The sequence below is a fragment of the Triticum aestivum genome, chromosome 1D, assembly GCF_018294505.1.
Source record: "Triticum aestivum cultivar Chinese Spring chromosome 1D, IWGSC CS RefSeq v2.1, whole genome shotgun sequence".
Taxonomy (NCBI): Eukaryota; Viridiplantae; Streptophyta; class Magnoliopsida; order Poales; family Poaceae; genus Triticum; species Triticum aestivum.
The window spans coordinates 268,020,749-268,036,932 of record NC_057796.1 but is presented as its reverse complement, the minus strand read 5'-3'; the positions used below and the strand labels follow the sequence as shown (position 1 = coordinate 268,036,932).

Here is a 16,184-nt window from a genome sequence, read left to right as displayed (position 1 = left end):
CGATACGACTCTGTCGTGCAACCCCTCAAGTGTGAACCTCGGGGGTGGTTCCTCTTACGTTCACCTTGATGATTACATTGAGTGGAATTCACCGGGGGTGATTCCTCGGGTTTTCCCCTTGATGTTTGGACACACAGTTACTATGGTTACTATGACTTTACACTGAACCATGTTACTAAAGACGGGTCAGCCCTCAAGGGTACCCGCGCGAGCTTAATTGCGAGTGATGTGGAGACGAGTTGACCTGGACGGTGCTCGCGAGATAATTACGAGGCATGGCCGGGCATTCCTAGCCCTTGCCGCAAGTCCTCGAGACGGGGCAACGGGGTCACATCTTCCGTGAGTCTCTGCTTGTTACCGCGCGTTCCTAATCCACTACGATTTGGATATTTGATCCGAGGGGCCTCTAGCCTGATAGCACTAACCATCACGTGGGCATAGTATGGGCGTTCTGCGTCGTATGCATCAACCGAAGCTTAATAGACGTCAGCGACTGAGCGGCGCGCGTCGGGTTCGACTGGTAAGCACCTGCAATTTTAAAGGAGGTAGCTAGGTCTGCTCACCGGCCGCGTACGCAACGTGTAGGAGTTCCCGGGGAGATGGCCCATGACCCCTGGGGGCATAGGTTTAGTCCGGCGTGCTAACCTCTCTATTAAGCCTAGGTTGGGTTGTGGCGTAATGTTTGGCCGAGGCCGGGCATGACCCAGGAAAGTGTGTCCCGCCGGAGTTAATCGAGCGTGGTGGGTAAGTTGGTGCACCCCTGCAGGGAAGAAAACATCTATCGATAGCCTGTCCTACGGTAACGGACAGTTGGAGTTGTATCCCGATCGATACAACTAGAACTGGATTTGAGATGAGACATGAATATGAGAAATGGATTGTGATGAGAATTGGATAGTATGGCTCTGGGATTGCTTTCTCGCAGGGATTCGAGAAAGGATCTCTGGCCGAGGTTGATAACACTACTACTACTTTACTTTATGCTACTCTACTCCCTCCTGTTGCTGCAAGATGGTGGTTTCCAAAAGATGCTAGTCTTTGATAGGCTAGACTTTCCCCTTCTCTTCTGGCATTCTGCAGTTCAGTCCACATATACAACCCATTTCATTGATATTGATGCATATGTAGTGTAGATCCTTGCTTGCGAGTACTTTGGATGAGTACTCATTGTTGCTTTGCTCCCCCTTTTCCCCCTTTCTTCTTCTTTCCGGTTGATGCAACAAGATGTCGGAGCCCAGGAGCCATATGCCACCGTTGATGCCTACTACTACGTGAAGACAACCGGCGACCAGGAGTAGTTAGGAGGCTCCTAGGCAGGAGGCCTTGCCTTTTCGATCGTAGATGCTTTTGTGCTAGCCTTCTGAAGGCAAACTTGTCTAACTTATGTCTGTACTCAGATATTGTTGCTTTCGCTGACTCTTGTGTATTCGAGCTTATGTATTCGAGCCCTCGAGGCCCCTGGCTTATAATATAAAGCTTGTATTATTTTAATATGTGTCTAGAGTTGGGTTGTGATATCTTCCCATGAGTCCTTGATCTTGATCGTACACATTCGCATTTATGATTAGTGTACGATTGAATTGAGGGCGTCACAAGATCGCTACCTCAGTTTGATATCGAGGCGTTGGAGCCCATACCAATATCACACCATGCGGCAGGTCGACGACAATCCGGTCCGGATAAAGAGGCAACTCAAGCCAAACTCCAGACCGTCCTACCTCGCCGTAAAGGCAAGAATAACACAGCTCGTGGTTGTACAGACGACCTTCGACAGGACTTGGACAGTAGAACAGGACACTCAAGATCGATCTACGGATCGCGATGGCATGTCCCACGAATAACGAGGGCTACCTATTCGGACGTGACAAACCTAGCCACGCCCGAGCCGAAATCCACAAATGGACTCCTTCGGAGTCACGTCGCATTGTGGCATAACATAGAGGCGCCGCACACCCTCTTTGCTTCACCGATGAAGTAATGGATCATGAATTCCCCGAGGGATTCAAACCCGTCAATATTGAACCATACGATGGAACAACCGATCCCTCGATATGGATAGAAGATTTTATTCTCCACATCCATATGGCCCGTGGAGATGACCTCCACGCCATTAAATACCTCCCACTAAAGCTAAAAGGGCCAGCTCGACACTGCTTAAATAGCCTGCCTGAAAATTCCATAGGCAGCTGGGAGGACTTGGAAGAAGCCTTCCTTGGCAACTTCCAAGGAACATATGTCCGGCCAAAAGATGCCGATGACCTAAGCCACATTGTCTAGCAGCCGGAGAGTCAGCCAGGGAGCTCTGGACCCGGTTCTTAGTCAAAAAGAACCAAGTCATCAACTGTCCGGACGTGGAAGCCCTTGCGGTCTTCAGACACAGCGTCCAGGACGAATGGCTGACACGCCACCTCGGCCAAGAAGGACCTAAATCCATGACAGCCCTTACTGCTCTGATGACCCACTTTTGCATGGGAGAAGACAGCTGGCTCGCTCGCAGAAGCAGCAGCGCCAGCGACCCGGGCACTTCCGAAATCCAAGATAGCAACGGCAAGCCCAGACGAAGCAAATACAACAGTCGCAATGATAACGAAAGATCACGCGACACAGCGGTCAACGACGGATTCAGCAATCCCAAGCCCGGTCAGCGGAAGAAGCCATTCAAGGCAAATCGCGACGAACCATCCAACCTGGACAGAATATTGGACCGACCCTGCCAGATTCATGGCCACCCCGATAAACCAGCCAATCATACTAACAGAAACTGCTGGGTCCTTAAGCAGGCCGGCAAGCTCAACGCCGAACACAGTGGAAGGAAGCCGCCAGGCGACAGGGATGACGGAAAGGTTCACCAACGAAGCATCGGGGGTAAGAAGCAATCTCCACCGGAGGATCAACTACTCCGAGAACGAAAATAGCAACCCGGCTTCCGCCTCCCACTTCGTACACCTACAAAATTTGTATCGCGCATACATCATTATGCACTCAAGATACCATGGGCATTGGCGGAAGCACAATACGGACAACCCTGCAAACACCCCAGTAACATTTTTTATTTATTTTGCTTTTTATTTTTTTTCTTCCTTCGCTATCGTTTAAAAACAGGTGACGAAGAGGATATACGTCGGAAACTGGCTCTATCAGAGTCCGGATCCGCATACTCACCTAAGCGGCTATTTCCATCAAGGATTCCCCCACCGAGGACGGGCGGCGCAGACGTGCGATAGGAGGTCCAAAATAAATTTTTTGTAGACCGCACTCTCTATTTCTTAAGCCTGTACTATGCCTGTTCCTCCGCCTCCACCCCCGAGCATGTAAAATAGCCGGGAGGATGGCTTTTATATATATCATAAATAATCATTGGCACACCACTCAGTTCCCAGTAAACCTTATCCGAACTAATCATCCGTGTTGTCTCGCCACGGAATACGACTGCCACAGTTATTTCACAAATATACCTTGGCATAACCTGCCAGGGGCTCGGTATGGGAACAAATGAGTTGCCAGCAAAAGCCTGAACAGCTTTACATCACACTTCGGCTTCGCAAGTTTGGCCTTATATGCATCAGCTCTGAATCATTGTCTTGGGTCAATAGTTGGGTTTCCCGACTCCTGTGCTTGCTACCCTACGTTCCGCTCTATCGGCTAGGGTAGTAAAGGGAGAACTACTGCGATTGTGCCCTGGTCTAAACCGGACGAGCACCTCAGTAGAGAAAGCCGAAAACTGACTGTCATGATGCGGCGTGAGCTGGTCAACCACTTGATGACTTCCTGGAATCTTTAGCGATTCTCCGTGTCACACGAAGGATCTTTTTTCAGATCAAATATGTAAGGCACCATACGCCGCATACATACCAGGGGCTATGTCGTAGCCCCACCATAAAACTCCTATGGCTAAGTGAAAGTGTTAACGCCCTATAGTTCGATTGCGTGGTTCTCCGCATTATCACCTCCTTCATGGACCAAGACATTGGATAAAGAGTGATTAAATGCTTTTCCAAACACCCCCGTACTTCCTACGAGGGGGCTGAAGCCGATGACTGGAAAACTTTCAAATTATATTAGAACGGCTGCACAGGAGGAATCCAAGCTTTCGAGCAAAACATAAAAATAGATTAACTATAAAAAATTGTCTTTTACAATTCCCATACATCTCACTTGAGCATTATGTCTTTTGAGCACTGACCCTCTATCAAGCGGGCAGCCTCTAGGACATCGTCAAAATAATGCTCCGGTTCTGGACGGTCCTTGCCTTTGGGTGGACTCTTCGCCGCAACATCGATGGCCTTCAATTTCCCCCAGAATGTCTTGACTCGAGTGAAAGCCATCCCTGCACCCTCGATGCACGTTGACCGCTTCACAGCGTCGATACGCGACACCGCGTTAACAAGCCTTTGCACCAAACCGAAATAGCTATTTGGAACAGGCTCGGTTGGCCACAGCCGGATTATGACGTTCTTCATGGCAGCGCCGGATATCCTGTGAAGTTCAGCCCATTGGGACATCTGTTCATTGAGCAACAGAGGGCGCTTTGATGCGCTAAACTGTGACCGAAAAAGCTTCTCCATTGCATTCCCATCCCGTGCTTGATAATAATGCGCCGCCTCAGAATAACTCTTCGGCAGGTCTAAAAACTCGTCCGGAGAACTCCATACTTGGTTAAGCTGATCATAGTTCGGATCACCGAACTTACTTTGCAGCAGAAACGGCTTACCAGCCGCAATATCCCTAGCTTGCCGGATCTCCTCATGGTTCACCCTGGATTCCGATCGTGCTTCTCTCGCCTCTTGTAAGGCCTTGTCCAGTTTAGCCGTTAAGGCTTTATTCTCCTTCCCAAGAAATTCGCAGCGGCCAGTAGCATTCTCCAGTTTGAGTGTCATCGTGGATATCTTCTCCTTGCCTTGGCACCGCGCAGCTTGTTCGGCCTTTAATCCAGCCGATGCCTTTTCGGCAGCAGCATTGCTACAACGGGCCTGCTCCTTGGCCCTGGCCAGCTCCGCTCGAAGAACTTCAATGGCGGTAGCACCATATGCAGCCATGCACATTCCAGCATCTAAATCTCAGCATCATATTTATACCACAAACAACATATGAGGATGGCCCCAAATACATACCTTGCGACTCGTCAAGACGCGTATTTATTAACGCAAGATCATCCCCTGCCACATCAAGCTTCCGCTGTAGCTCGGCAATTTCCATAGTCCGGGAGGTGGCCAAGGGGGAAGCAGCATGTGTTCAAGCTCATCGGTTTAGTCCTCGAAACGATCATTTTTGATCCTCTGTTTGCTTCCTAATGGAAGACAACCTGAGTCTCAGGGGCTACTACCTATACACAGACACATCTTTGCAAAGGAAACATAGCTGAAAAACATTATGTCACAAACCTCAAAGCCTTTAAGTAGGCTCATGAAGGCTTCATTTAATCCGCTCTCCGCGGACGAAATCTTCTCAATCACTGTAGCCATCAAGGTACGCTGCTCCCCCGAGACAGATGCTTTCCGCAACATGTCCTGCAATATATCGGGAGTCTTCGGGTTTCCGGACACTGCTCCAGGGGCACAGTCATTCTTTAAAGGAATATGTTCACCCGTCTTCAGAATCACTATCGGCTGCGAGCCAGACAGTCCGGGGCCTTTGCCATCGTCAGCCCCGGACTCCCGGACTGTCGGAGATCCACCTTCGGGCACTGCCGCCTTTGTCCCTTGTGCAACTGGTTGATCAAAAGGGACCCTCCGCGATGACACTTCAGAGTCATCTGCCTTATCGGGTGAGGAGGTTCGAGGAGGCGTCTCGCTCTCCATCATCTCTGGGAGGAGACTTCCCAAGGAAGTGGATTGCCCAGAAGAACTCTGTGCCGACCTGTAAAAATGCGTGAACACATTATGAATATCTTCGGTTAACAGCAACGAAGCGGACACTATCAAAGTACCCTGGATTCACTTACGGTTCGGCCGAGGGCTTGTCCCCTTGCTGGAGCTATTCAGCGGCATCGCTTCCCAAGCCCAAGCCGCTCGCTGGTGGCATCTTGCCCCTCTTAGAAGACCGCCCCTCCCAATCTTCGGAGGCGGCCCTTTTCCTCCTGCTAGGAGAAGGGATACTGGATCCTTTTTCGCCCTATCTTCAGGCGAGGAGAGGTCGATCTCTCCGGACTCAGTGCCCGACTTACCTCCAGAACCAAGGTCCTCTTGGGCTTTCTCACTCGCCTCTCTGCCCTCCCTTACCGGCGCCTGGCGTGGTGCCGAGGCCAGCATCCTTATTAGCACTGGAGTAGCTGAGTCTTCGGGAAGAGGAGCCGGACATCTGACCCGTTCCACCTTCTTTATCCAGCCCTGGAAAAAGAGGGATTGCTCAGTATCTTATTATGGGATGCTTGGCTACAGGGTGTTCGGAAGTGTAATACTTACCGGGGTGGTCGAATGATTGCTGTGGAGGCCGATGTCTTCGGTGGTGGCCGACCATTGCTCTCGTTCCCCGAAAAACAACCTCCACATTCCTTCATGTGTAGTGCCGAAGAAGTGCTGAAGAGTCCGCGGCCCTTCTGGGTTAAACTCCCACATGCGGCGAGGGCGCCGCTGGCACAGCAGAGTCCGGCGGACCAGCATTACTTGAATGACGTCAACAAGATCGATGCCCTTCTCGGCAAGGCTTCGGATGCGACCCTGCAGAGTCCGCACTTCATCAGCGGATCCCCAGTCCAACCCCTCATTGATCCATGACGCAAGCCGAATTGGGGGGCCGGACCGGAACGCAGGCGCAGTTGCCCACTTAGAGCCACAAGGCTCGGTGATGTAGAACCACCCCTGCTGCCATAAGTCGGAAGATTCGGCGAAGGATCCCTGAAACCAAACAGTGCTAGCGAGCTTGCCCACTATGGCGCCACCGCACTCTGCCTGCTCCCCCTCTATCACTTGCGGCTTCACATTGAAGGTCTTGAGCCACAAGCCAAAGTGCGGAGGAGTTTGGAGTAAGGCTTCGCACGTAATGATAAACGCCGATATAAGAAGAATAGAGTCCAGGGCCAGATCGTGAAAATCTAGCCCGTAATAGAACATGAGCCCCCGGACGAAGGGGTGAAGTGCGAACCCTAACCCGCGAAGGAAGTGGGACAGGAACACGACCCTCTCGCCAGATCTGGGGGTAGGAATAATCTGCCCCTCGGCAGGAAGCCGATGAAGGATTTCTGCGGTCAGATATCTGGCCGCTGAAGCTTTGCAATATCCTCCTCTGTGACAGAAGAGGCCACCCACCGGCCTTGACGGTTAGATCCGGACATAATCGGAGCTTGTGCTGGTCGAAACACGGGTGTTGGAGCTCGAGGTATCAAGGGTTGAGGAAGAAGCAAGTGTGGAAGAAAAAGACGGATCTATACCCCTGTATATAAAGGCCACGAATATCAAGCGTCCCCTTTCAGGCCTCAGAAACTTGCTTATTTCTGAGGAGTTGTACCCAAGCGACGGTTGGGTTACCCACGTCTGGGTTGACAGGAATCCCTTAAAAAAGGGAGCCACGATCTCCGTTTGGATAAGACGTGTCAATAAAATCGCGTCTAGGGACGTGGGGCGATGGGCCAGCTAAAGCGGTTCACAAACAATGGCCGAAGCAGGCGTGATGTCATATTACCAAAAGGTTGTTGGGGGATTGAACTCGTAAAATATCATATCCTCTGCAGTTATGTATACAGGTCCGAATATAATCAATACATCTGAAGACTATCTTGGAGTTCGTAAAAGGGGAACCCACCTTGTAATGCCGAAGACAATCTGCGCGCCGGACTCCTTGTCAGTGAAAGCCAGGTTCAGGGGCTACTGAGGGAGTCCTAGACTAAGGGGTCCTCGGGCGTCCGACCTATTATCTATTGGGTCAGACTAATGGGCTGTGAAGACATGAAAACCGAAGACTGCACCCGTGTCCGGATTGGACTCTACTTGGCGTGGAAGGCAAGCTTGGCGACCGAAGATTCCTTCTTATGTAACTGACTCTATGTAAACCCTTGATCCCCCCGATGTCTATATAAACCGGAGGGGTTAGTCCGGAAAGGACACACACACATTACCATAGTCATATAGGCTAGACTTCTAGGGTTTAGCCATTACGATCTCATGGTAGAGCAACTCTTGTAATACTCATATTCATCAAGATCAATCAAGCATGAAGTAGGGTATTACCTCCATTGAGAGGGCCCGAACCTGGGTAAACATCGTGTCCCCCGTCTCCTGTTACCGTCGATCCTAGACGCACAGTTCGGGACCCCCTACCCGAGATCCGCCGGTTTTGACACCGACACCCAGATGCGCCGGAGGAGGCAGAGGAGGAGCCGTAGTGACCTCATGCGCCAGAGGAGGCGGACTGCTCGTCGGAGGAGGTGAAGAAGGAGCCGGAGTGCCTTCACGCGCCGGAGGAGGAGGCGAAGGAGGAGGCGGAGTGCCCTGACTCGCCGGAGGAGGAGGAGGAGGCGGAGGCGTCCAGTTTGGAAACTTGATGTACTCCTTCCGCCATGGACATGGAGTCTTCAGAGCAAGACCCAGTTGAATCCCCCTTCACCTATAGGGTGGTCATGCTCGAGCTCCTCAAATCCCTCCATTGCTTCATCCTCCATCACAACAACATAGCCCTCTGGAATCCGACGGCGGTGAAAAGTTCCGTTGGGTTGAGGAGGTGGAACAATGCCGACAGCCACCTTCAAGGTGATGTTTTGCCATTTCATCATAAGCTGGCAATGTTGAGCCTCCGTGATAGCATCCACGGGGTAGCTAGGAGCCGTGAATTCAGGCTGCTGAACGAGCTCCGTGAAGCCACGCTGCTTCTTCGCTGAGATGGCGGGGTAGTTTCTGGGGTAGCTTCGTGCCGCTAAGATGGTTGGTCGGCAGCTCGCTGGCTCTCCTCTTGCTTCATTGCTCTTGCATTGAGCTTCTGTATATCGCTCAGCTCTCGTTTCCTCTTCTTGTCCCGGGTTTTGTAACCGGCTGCGCCGGGAAACCCAATCTTCCATGAAACGGAGCCTGGCGTGCCTCGTGTTCATCCAGGGTGCTTAGGATTCCCGAGGGCCTCAGTCAGCTTGTCATTCTCTCTGTCGGGAATGAACGTCCCTTCCTGCGTTGCCTTGATTGCTGCCTGAAGCTTCGTGATGGGTGTTGCAAGTTGCTCGTCCGTCCAACGACACTTCCCTATTTCAAGGTCCAAAGTTCGCCCAACCCCGAAGAACCAAGTCCTCGAACGGTCAGGCCAGTTCAATGTCTTTGGTTCGACCCCTTTAGCAATCAGATCCTGCTCAGGTTTGTCCCACGACGGCCGGGCTTTGAGGTAGCTACCTGACCCCATGCAGTGGTGCCACTGCTTCTCTGCAGCATTTATTTTGTTTATCTCTGACATCTTCTTACTCTTGTCCTATGTCTTGTAGGCCACGAATGCGGGCCAGTGATCTCTTATCTTCTCAAATCGCAGACGAATTCTGGAGTCTTCTCTTTGTCGACAAACTTTGATTTCAACTCTTTCTTCCACCTCCTGAATAGCTCTGCCATCTTCTTAAGAGCATACGACTTGATTAGTGGATCTACAACTAGCTTATTCGGATCCTCCTCTGGCGGTCGGGTGAAATTTGCCTTCAACGAGGTCCAAAGATCATCTCTCTCTCTGTCGGTGACATAAGAAACTTGAGGGTCTTCTTTCTTAGGCTTATTCCATGCTGGAGGCTGATCGAGATGTTGTCCCTAACAATAGCTCCGCACTGAGCAAAAAATGCATCATTGGTCTGCGTGGGTTCAATCGGTTGGCCATCGCCCGCGATTGCTGTGACCGTGAACCTTTCATCCACGCGCAACCTTTTCTTCGGGCCTCGACTCGTTACCGAAGTTCGGCTCGATCCGGAGGGCTATAAAAGAAGAAAGAAGAGTTAATATATGTACATACGAAAACAATTAATGCATCAATTAGCTAGTCAGCACATGCTTAATATATATATACCTCGCCGGACTTTGCAACAGCTGATCCCGACTCCGTTCGGTCACCGGAGCCATCATCACGGTCTCCTTCCACCGGCATTCGGTCGCCGGAGCCATCATGATCACTACTTTCCTCCTCCATTGTTCGATCACTGTAGCCTGCTTCCTCTCGTTCCAGACCATAGGTGTCGTTGAGAAACGACAAGACATCACGTTCATCGCGGATTATGTCCCCAACATCTCTTCTTGTTCCAAGTCTCTTTGTTGATCCATAGTTTCTGCAAATATTACAACATGGCAATTAATATACAAACATGAGAGATGGATATATTAATAGTGGCAAACATAGACAACTAGCTAATCACACAACAAGGAATATTACTTAGTTGGTTCATCGACGTCCCCCCTCATGTTGAAGAGTTACCGGAGTTCTCTCACGAATGTCCGACGTCCGGACTGCCTCTCTCATGAATGTCAAACAAGGGATTTAACAAGATGGCGCCATTCTGGATGTGCAGAAAATGGTCCCTATTTTTCCTGATCTCATCTACCCTTCTATATGTCACATTGTCTAGTGTCAAAGGATTCGAGACAACTAAGGACTGGGAAAACAACGACGTTGAGAAACAGACAAACACATCACATGTTTACAATGTAGTATATCAAACTCATTTTGGTAAACCAGTTCAGTAGTAAGGTGGACAGGATAACAGCATGAAACAAACATATATCTATGTAGTATGGTCATTGTATAGTCCATATCATTCTAGTTTATGTTGCCAAATCAAGATAGATATAGTTCGAATCATATCTATTTAAGACAAAGTAGCATAGATAGAATATAAGTGTGGGAAACTACACATCAATAACAACACTTGTAATTTGCATGGCATGAGAACATAACTGTTTATTCAATTGAAACTGAAATCTACATAGAGCAAGTTACAACAGCAAACACGTTAAAGAAACAGGTTTAAAACATACCTGTTGCGCCATTGGAGTTTCAATTGCATCCTTCCAATTTGAAATTAGTTGGTATGAGTAAATATAGTGATGCAAGAGCAAAGTAGTATGAATCATAGCTACGGAACCTGACCTGAGAACAACTCTTCTTCTGCTTTAAGCGTTGACTTGGGGTTCGGAGTGGTGGTCCTCGTGCTTTGTGCACTACAGTTGCCTTACTAACTGCTCGTGTTTGGGTGCTCTGTGGTCGAGAGGGTGCTGTGTCAACGGGAACTGGGTTACTATCTGCTGGGGTTGCACTAGTAGAAAAAGGGTCAAATGTCAAGCACATTAGTGCCGGTTTGCTTTTGAGCCGACACTAATGTGTGCATTAGTGCCGGTTCCAACGGCTAGCTAGACGCTTTCATTAGTACCGGTTCGTGGCCGACCTTTAGCACCGGTTCGTGCCACGGACCGGTACTAAAGTGAGTGGTGGCAGGATGTTGTCAGTCCGGGGCCCCTCCAGCACCTTTAGTACCGGTTCATGGCACGAACCGGTGCTAAAGGTCGTCCTACATAAACCCTTCGTCCACCCTAGCTCGCTCTGTTCTTCCCCTTTCCCCTCTCCTCTCTGTTCTTCCCCTCTTCCTCTCGAGCTCATCACACATTTTGCCCAAAATTTGTCAAGATTTGAAGGCCCCCATCCATTCAAATGATCACAAAGGTTAGCAACTTTGTCCTTTCATCTCTCATTGCTAGATTAGCTCTTGCAATGCTTTGTATAGTGATTAATTTATGAGTTTAGTAATTTGGTAGAAAATATATGTGCTAGTATTTGATTTATATGCAATTTGTGGTCAAAACTAACACTTAGTTTGCATATGTAGGTGTGGTTTACTTAGTGCCTTCTAAATCTCCGTCGTAACCACAGTTGATCGCCCGCACCGTTCCGTCGCCGGCACCACCTTGTGGTGAGCCTCTTGTTCATGAATGTTTTACATTACCAAATTGATGTTTGTGTGATTTGGATATATAGTTACTCGTATAATTATCTTACCCGTACGTTGTTTGTTATACATAGTGCCATGGTTTTGATATCCGTCCCCGTCGGCCCTCGTCCTTGTTATGATTCGGATGTGGTATATTCTCTTTTAAAACTAGTTGTTGCATTTCGTGTTTATGACAAATTATGCCCATCAAGTTGACATAGATATTTTTGTCTAGGAGGTTTGTGAACCGGAAATTCCAACCGACCCTATTGTCGAGAGGTTAAATTTAGTTGAAAGAGAAAACGAGTATTTGAAAGAAAAATTGAAAAGAATTGAGGGGGAGAAGATGGAATTGGAGTTGCATGTTGCCGATGTCGTCGATGATCACAATCAAGATGGAGAAAATGCGCTTGAAGATTAGAAAGATTAGAAAATATGCCATTGATAGTGAGGCTTGGTATCATTATGCTGTTGGATCAATTGTTACCTTAGTTGCGATCTTGATCGCATTTGTTGTTGCATTTAAATTCTTTAGTTAGAGAGTTATTTGTTTGTTGCATTTAAGTCTTGTATGAACTTGTATTAATTTGGTCTATTCGGTGTTGTGTAATGAAGATGAGCCGACAATGGATGTACGATGACCGATGCTCTCCCGAGTTCATTAATGGCGTGCAAACTTTTCTGCTTGCGGCTGAGGCAAACAAGCGGGCGGATGGTTTTATGCCTTGTCCATGTTTAGTCTGTAAGAATGATCACAATTACTCTACGTCAAGAACCATTCACGTCCACCTGTTTAAGTCCGGTTTCATGCCCCACTATAATGTTTGGACCAAGCACGGAGAAAGAGGGGTTATGATGGAAGACAATGAAGAAGAAGAGGACGACGACAACTATCCTGGCCATGGGTTCCCTGAATACGATGATACAACAATGGGGGAAGAAGCTGAGCCGGCAATGCGGGAAGAAGCTGAAGAAGAGGCATCAGATGAGCCCGCTGATGATCTAGGTCGGGCCATTGCCGATGCAAAGAGAAACTGCGCAAGTGATTTGGAGAAGAAGAAGTTGCAGCGCATGTTAGAGGATCACAAGAAATTGTTGTACCCGAATTGCGAAGCTGACAAGAAAAAGTTGGGCACCACACTGGAATTGCTGCAATGGAAGGCAGAGAATGGTGTATCTGACAAGGGATTTGGAAAGTTGCTGGTAATGATAAAGAATATGCTTCCAAAGGACAACGAATTGCCCGAGAGTACGTACGAAGCAAAGAAGGCTGTCTGCCCTCTAGGGTTAGAGGTGCAGAAGATACATGCATGCCCTAATGACTGCATCCTCTACCGCGGTGAGTACGAGGATTTGAACGCTTGCCCGGTATGCGGTGCATTGCGCTATAAGATCAGGCGCGATGACCCTGGTGATGTCGAGGGCGAGCGCCCCAGGAAGAAGATTCCTGCCAAGGTGATGTGGTATGCTCCTATAATACCACGGTTGAAACGTTTGTTCCAAAACAAAGAGCATGCCAAGGCGATGCGATGGCACAGAGAAGACCGTAAGAAAGACGGAAAGTTGAGAGTACCCGCTGACGGGTCGCAGTGGAGAAAAATTGAGAGAAAGTACGGGAAGGAGTTTGCAGATGACGCAAGGAACGTATGGTTTGGTCTAAGCGCAGATGGCATTAATCCTTTTGGGGAGCAGAGCAGCAACCATAGCACCTGGCCTGTGACTCTATGTTTGTATAACCTTCCTCCTTGGTTGTGCATGAAGCGGAAGTTCATTATGATGCCAGTGCTCATCCAAGGCCCTAAGCAACCCGGCAACGACATTGATGTGTACCTAAGGCCATTAGTTGAAGAACTCTTACAGCTGTGGAATGGAACAGGTGTACGTGCGTGGGATGAGCACATGGGGGAAGAATTTGACCTAAAGGCCTTGCTGTTCGTGACCATCAATGATTGGCCTGCTCTCAGTAACCTTTCAGGACAGACAAACAAGGGATACCGCGCATGCACGCACTGTTTGGATGATACCGACAGTATATATTTGGACAATTGTAGGAAGAATGTGTACCTGGGACATCGTCGATTTCTTCCGAGCAGGCATCCCGTAAGAAAGAAAGGCAAGCATTTCAAAGGTGAGGCGGATCACCGGACGAAGCCTCGCCACCGTACTGGTGCTGATGTACATGATATGGTCAAGGATTTGAAGGTAGTCTTTGGAAAGGGTCCTGGCGGACAACCTGTTCCGAATGACGCTGACGGACGCGCACCCATGTGGAAGAAGAAATCTATATTTTGGGACCTGCCCTATTGGAAAGATCTAGAGGTCCGCTCTGCAATCGACGTGATGCACGTGACGAAGAATCTTTGCGTGACCCTGCTTGGCTTCTTGGGCGTGTATGGGAAGACAAAAGATACACCTGAGGCACGGGAGGACCAGCAACGTATGCATGGAAAAGACGGCATACATCAGGGTCATGCCAGCTACGCTCTTACCAAAGAAGAGAAGGAAATCTTCTTTGAATGCCTGCTCAGTATTAAGGTACCGTCTGGCTTCTCGTCGAATATAAAGGGAATAATAAACATGGCAGAGAAAAAGTTTCCAGAACCTAAAGTCTCATGACTGCCACGTGATTATGACGCAACTGCTTCCGGTTGCATTGAGGGGGCTTCTACCGGATAACGTTCGATTAGCCATTGTGAAGCTATGTGCATTCCTCAATGCAATCTCTCAGAAGGTAATCGATCCAGAAATCATACCAAGGTTAGAGAATGATTTGGTGCAATGTCTTGTCAGTTTCGAGTTGGTGTTCCCACCATCCTTCTTCAACATCATGACGCACGTCCTAGTTCACCTATGCGAAGAGATTAGCGTTTTGGGTCCTGTATTTCTACACAATATGTTCCCCTTTGAGAGGTTCATGGGAGTCTTAAAGAAATATGTTCATAACCGTGCTAGGCCAGAAGGAAGCATCTCCAAGGGCCATGAAAATGAGGAGGTCATTGAGTTTTGTATTGACTTTATTCCTGACCTTAAGCCGATTGGTGTTCCTGAATCGCGGCATAAGGGCAGACTGGATGGAAAAGGCACGCTAGGAGGGAATCAAAAAATATGTATGGACGGACATTCTCTCACTGAAGCACACTACACAGTTATACAGAATTCCGCCTTGGTGGCTCCGTATATGGACGAACACAAGAATTTTCTACGCTCCAAACACCCGGAGCGGTCTGATGACTGGATTACACGTGAACAAACCAGGAGTTTCGCCGGCTGGTTGCAGACACGTACCATGCATGACGCCTCTATTGAAGATGACCTGTACTCGCTGTCCCAGTTACCATCTTCGAATATAATGACTTTCAAAGGGTACGAGATAAATGGTAATACATTTTACACGATCGCCCAAGATAAGAAGAGCACCAACCAAAACAGTGGTGTCCGCTTTGATGCAACAACCAAGACGGGAAAGGAAACATATTATGGTTACATAGAGGAGATATGGGAACTTGACTATGGACGTGATTTGAAGGTCCCTTTGTTTCGGTGCAAATGGGTCAATATGACACGATATGGGGTAACGGAAGACCCGCAGTATGGAATGACAACAGTGGATCTCAACAATCTTGCGTATGCAGACGAACCATTCGTCCTAGCTAATGATGTGGCACAGGTTTTCTATGTGAAGGATATGTCTACCAAGCCGAGAAAAAGAAAAGATAAGGAAGCGAATGCATCATACGATGAGCCAAAGCGCCACATAGTTCTTTCTGGGAAGAGAAACATCGTGGGAGTGGATGACAAGACAGACATGTCAGAAGATTATGAAAAGTTTGATGAAATTGCTCCATTCACAGTGAATATTGACCCGAGCATCCAGTTAAATGATGAAGATTTTCCATGGCTACGGCGCAAAGGGACATACGCGAAGAAAAAGTTTCACACCCAAAGATCTGGGATGTGATCGGCTTCACTATCATCAATTTCTTCTGTGTTTCACACCCAGGAGGGAATCTCTATAATAGTTAGGGTAGTTATGTGTTTTGGCATTTGAAACGCGAAGAAATTTTATGTGCAAACAAATTCTTTCATGCATTTACTGATTTTTTCAGCTAAATGACCCTGAAATTGAAAAGCATTTCAAATGAACTCAGAAAAGGTTGAAAGTTGGCATGGTATCATAATTTCACCCACGTAGCATGTGCAAAAAAGTAGAGAGGGTTACCGCAAAAACTGGATGCACTTCGTGTATAAAATGGACAATCTCTTTCGAAGTATTAGGGTTTCGGACGAAAACTCATCCGTTACAAAGGGATTTCATTTT

The 16,184-nt window shown here is 48.4% G+C and overlaps 1 pseudogene; it reads left to right on the top strand.

The window, feature by feature from the left end:
- Positions 1-12,481: 12,481 nt before the first annotated feature.
- Positions 12,482-15,794, top strand: LOC123168279 (uncharacterized; annotated as a pseudogene).
- The last annotated feature ends 390 nt before the right edge of the window (positions 15,795-16,184 follow it).